This window comes from Chenopodium album, chromosome 1, assembly GCF_948465745.1.
Source record: "Chenopodium album chromosome 1, dcCheAlbu1.1, whole genome shotgun sequence".
Classification (NCBI taxonomy): Eukaryota; Viridiplantae; Streptophyta; class Magnoliopsida; order Caryophyllales; family Amaranthaceae; genus Chenopodium; species Chenopodium album.
In genome coordinates this window covers 25,160,327-25,166,093 of record NC_137834.1, presented here as the reverse complement: position 1 = coordinate 25,166,093, position 5,767 = coordinate 25,160,327, and positions in this window count along the sequence as shown.

The following is a 5,767-nucleotide window of genomic DNA, read 5'->3' as shown; positions in this document are numbered from 1 at the left end:
AACCCTCATGGACCTAGCTTATTTAGGGAGCCTAAATTGGGTGCAACCCATGGGAGGTGAGACTTGGTGGATAGTCCACCGGCAATCAGGTAGGAGAGACCAAGCCTTTACCTTACCCAACCCCACCTTGACCAAATTTGTGAAGGGAAAGCCTTCTTACACATTCGAGATAAATGGTCAAGGCGAGGTTCAAAACCTCACCTTTCACCACAACCCCACCAATCACCCCAAGACCATTCCCCCCAACACCATTCACCACACTACCCACCACCCCCACCCTTTACCTATGGCATACCCACCTCCTCGGTCGATTATAACATCGACCCTAATGCCCCTTATGACTTTTCGGCTTTTAGGAGCCAACTGGCCGTATAGAGATGGGGCAAGGGAGAGTAGAGGGCATGGTGCAAAACCTAGATTCTAGGTTAAGCACTTTGGATAGTCGGGTGGGTCATATAGAGAGGAACCTTGGGAGGGGTCTATACCCGATGTACGATGACTATGCATGCCGAGGGGATATTCCCCCCGAGGCATTAGTTCCCGACTGGTTCAAATACCCCCGGAGCATTTGGTACTTATGTGGACTACTTTTCAGTCCATGGATATGGGGGTGATGCTCCTTTTGGGGGTATGGGGGGAAATGTGAACCCTAACTACTTTGCAGGTGGTTCGGATTATGGTGGTGCTGGAACGAGCCAAGGTGGTGCCGGCTCGAGCTATGGAGGAGGGTACGAGAGGATGGATGATGATGAGGAGTAGCTTCTCCTAGCTACCTTCCCAAGTCAATGAGGGCATTGCTTGATTTGGCTTGGGGGGAGATTTCTTGTATATATGGTAACTCTCTTTCTCTTTTCTCGATTTATTGCTTTCCTAGTGTAGTTTTTATTGCTTTCCTTTATGAAAAAAATACAAAAAATTTGAAAAACAAAAAAATTCAAAAATAAATTCCAATGAATTGTAAATCATGCTTCCCTGTGTCCCATACTTAGAAAATATTGTTTTGATTCTTAGTATATGATAATGAGCTTTGTGAATCTGTTGATCATGATTTGAATTTTAATTGTTTGGATTCCTAAACATGCGTCAATTTTGCCAACTATTTATGAATATAGTGCTTGACTAGTTGATTTGGTTAGGAATGTGTGGTAGTTCTTGGTATGTCAATGAATTTGAGTATTGGTTTGCAACTATTAGTAATGTTTATATAGCTCAATATTATGCACATTTGAGGAGGATGAAGACATTTGTTCTCTGAGGAAGCCTTCAGACGATATTAGATACATTTGTTCCCTTCTTGTTACCCATGTTGTTGCTTGTGAACTTTTATTGTTTATTTAGCCACATTTCAAGCCTATATGAGCCCCATTGGTTACTAGTCCCAAGCTTGGCTTGGGGGAGCTATTAGTTAGTGAGGTGAGGGAGTTGTGGTGTGCATATCATTTGCACAATGTGGGAATAAAAGAAGAGTGATTTTTCTTTGATATTATGATTGAGAAAATATTGATGTTTTGTGTTACAAAGTTGAAAATTTCCAATATGACGTAAGAAGAAAAAAAAAAGAGCAAAGGAAAAAAAAATGTTGTTTCATATGTTCTATTTGAAGGTTGTTCAAGAAAAAAAAGAAAAAAATTAAAAGGAAATAAAAAAGAGTTGAAGTTTGAAAAAAAAAGAAAGAAAAAAGAATAAGTGGTTCAAAGTTTGTTTTAATTCACTCTATTTCATATTATCATATTTTGTGAGTTAATATGTAAGTGTTGGGATTGTGTTGTATATATGATTGTTTGGTGAACTTATGTGGAGTTGAGTTGTGATTGGAGATGTTTAGGTCATCACTTGTTGTGACCTTGGGTTTTATTAGGATATGGCTCCCTTGAGCATGGCTTACTCTAACATTTTCCTAAATTTATCCTACCCTTTACCCTAGCATTACATTACAAGCTTTAAAGACCTTTCGACCTTTGTGCATAGAGTTGTATGAATGTGAAAGTGTTTTTTATCAATGCAAGTTATGATTTGACATATTTCGAGTCGACTAGCTAGTAGGTTGAGCGCTCATTGTTTTAAACACACGAGAGTGTGAGTTGGGAGGGTATTTTTCACAAATAAAGGGGTTGGTTGGAGAGAGATCGAGTACATCTTTTACTCACCACATAAATGAGAGTTGAGTGTGTGAACACTAGTCTTGAATTCTATATGCTCATGTTGTTTGCTTTACTTGACAATTGTTGGGATGAAGGATGATTAGATGAATGAGATTGATTGGTGTTGAAGCATGTTCATTAGATTTATCTTGAATCGTTTGTGCTTGATTTTGTTTATTGGGATGAGGCATGTTTTATATGTTCATTGATGAGCTCTTTGCTTTGGGACAAGCAAAGGTTTGGCTTGGGGGAGTTTGATATGTCCAATTTATATAGTATTTTACCCCCGTCCCATAGTCATAATTAGTAGTGTTTTTGGCTCTTTAGGGCCACTTTTATTACTAATTTGTGTTTTCTAGTGCTTTCGTAGTTTTGGTTGAGTTTTACAGGAAATTGCACTTTTGGAGTATTTTCCCGGGTTATCATGGATCAACTACGGAAGCTAGAAGGACACGACCATTCTTGAAGCCCAGGATCGGTGAAAGCCGGTGATTAAGGGCTCGATATGTGATACTGAGGCTATTGGATCAAGTAATCAAGACCCGATGAGGAAATCTGGATTTGGCCGAGGAATCGAGCCCAATCGAAATCCAAGCCTCGAAGAAGAAGCCGGGCCCGATCTGGCAAGCATACGCCCGATCGGGCGGGCGCGCGCAAAGCAACATCAAGGAAGGAGCCGCGCCCGATTGGGTGAGTGTAGGCTCGATTGGGCGCATCATACCAGCAAGGGGCATAGTAAAAAGGCGGGCCCGATCAGGCGGCCCTTTGCCCGATCGGGCGCGTGTTTTCCTAAGTACCTGATTAGTTTTGTTTTAGTTTTTGTTTTAGTTTTTGTTTTACGAATTTTGTACGTAATTTTGGATTACCTTCTTTTTTAGATTTTCTCTCTCTACTTAGGATATTTTCTCTCTCTTAAATTCTCTCTCAACTTTATTCTTAATTACATTCATTAATCCAGATTTCTTTTGGTAACAATTTTTTCTCTTTTAATTTCATTTTTTTTATTTACTTCTTCGATTATGTCTTGCTTTATTTATTTGATTAGTTTAGATATGATGATGTTTGAGTAGTTTTATTTCTAGGGTTTATGGGGATCTCATAAATAATATGAAGGGGTAAATTTGCGATTGTTGATTATCAATGCTTGGTTAATTTCCTATTGATTGATTTAATGCTATGCAATTAGGTTTGGCCAGATTTAATTGTATGATTTTAGCAATATTAATTCGAGATTCGATAGATGAGAATTGATGTTTAGGCTTAGTTTCAATAGGCGGACTAATTTATAAATGGTTAAGTCGAGATTCGACAGATGAGATTTAATACCGGTAAATTAACTCTGTGATTATAATACGTAGCGAAAGCCCTTTATAATCTGAGTAATCAATGCTTGATGATTGCTTATTATGATTTGCTCTAGAATATTGTTTATTAGTGAACCTATGCCCTAGGTCTTTTTATATTAAATTTCTCCCTACTTTATTTTCTCTGATCTTATTCTTCGTAGTATAGTCTTTAATTACAACAATATTGGTTACCTTGATAATTTAGATTATAATAATTAATTAGGAGTAGAAAGACTTGTTTCCTTGTGGATTCGACCCTACTTCCCTATCTGCATTAGTTAGAGGACTTAGGTAATACTTTTGATTAGGGGATACAACTTTACCCTGTCAGTCTTACACAAGAGTCAAAGCATGTCACCTACACTCACTATATAAAGCACACACTAATACACACTTTGACCATGTCTAAGGGAGTCTTGTATGCGCGTTTTTTTTCCGTCATTTTTTTAGGGGGGTAGATCGGATATTAATCCTCCAAATAAATTAACTTGTTTAAACCCTATACTTAATTGCGAAAATATATACCTTATTTTTGCCCAAAATATGCACCTATTTTTGCTTTTCCTCTTTTAAACCGTAAAGTCAAGGTCAATTTGAATCAAATAATTAAAACAAAAAAAATGGTTTGATCTACAGCGCGTGGTCAAGAAAAGAAGGGCGTTTAATCAAAGACAACCTTTTTATCCAAATCCAACTTTTCGACAAACCCATCGCTCGTAAGAGGAAAGCTAAGACAATAATGGCAACTCAAGAAGAAGTCAATGAGCTCAGGAACCAACTGATCCACTAGTGGAAAAAATCTTATTTGTAACAAGCTATTCGTAACGGACATATGATCTTCCGTTACAATTAAGTCATTCGTAACGGGCAAATTCAATGTTCGTTACAAAAATGTTGTGAATTGGGCAGGAAAAGGGTTATTCGTAACGGACAAATTGGTGCCCGTTACGAATAAGTTGTTATTCGTAACGGACAGATTGGTACCCGTTACGAATAAGTTGTTATTTGTAACAGGCATTATTCTGTCCGTTACAACTAACTAACTAATCGTAACCAACAAATATTGCCCGTTATAAATAGAAAAGTCAACAGAATTTTGACCTTGTTATTTGTAACTAACATGGGGTGTCCGTTACGAATAAGGTTTTAAAGTAAGCCCTAAATTTTTACTTTCCCCTTTCTCACTCCCTCTGTCAAAAAATTTCCTCTTTCTCTCTCCAATATTGAAGCAGCTCCCGCGCGCAAGGTCGTCGTCCTCACCTCCCTCAACTCCATTGAAGGAGCTCCAAGCTCATTTCAATCTTTTGCTCCTCTCATTCTCACTCTTCTCCTCCATTGAAGCGCACTTTGAGTTCTCCATTATTGAAGCGCACTCCGAGTTCTCCATTATTGAAGCGCACTCCGAGTTCTCCATTGAAGGGCTTTTTGAGTTCTCCATTGAAGCGTTGTCTGAGTTCTCCATTGAAGCGCTCATAGTTCTCCATTAAAGCGTACTCTTTCTCTCTCCTCCCCCAATTTCGTAACCCTTGTTTCAGTTTGCTTAATTGCAATTACTTAATTATAGGTTTTATTTTTTTTCCCCAAATTAATTGATTGATTTTACTATTTTCCATTTGTTTTGGGTTTTATTATGTTTTAGTTTAAAAGCCTTTGAATTTTGAGCTAAGTATGAATTAATTGATTGATTTTTTCCCCAAATTAATCCTGCAATACTTCTCCCTGCACTAGGAACTTCTACGTGCATTATTTTTTACTGTTTGGTGGATTGTCTAAAGTGATGTTGAAATGTACTGTTATTTTTTTTAGTGCAACTATGAATTTTAATTACTGGTGAGCTACAAACAGACCAGAGTAGCCTGTTCTTCTGTAACTCTGTATAGTTCTAATAGGTTTGCTTCAATAAGATTAGAATTTGTAATTGTTATATGGAGTAAAAGATCACTAATTTTGTTAATTTATTTGTTATACATTCTGTCATGAGAAATTCAGCATGCTCATTATTTTGTTAAATACAATGTAATATTTTCTCTCCCCCACCTTTCCTTATGATTTTGCAGAATTTATCAATGGGTTAATAACTTGATGCCTAATCGGATAGTACTTTGCTTTTTGTTGGTTGAAATTCTTTTGGAATTTTTAAGGGACTGCTGGTTTAATAGATATTCCAGGTCAATCTATTAAGAAGAAGAGAAACAAAGGGAGCCAAATTCAGTATTAGTCTTACTACAGTGATATTCCTGGCCATTTGTTTGGAAATGGAAACTTACTTCTATTTAATTT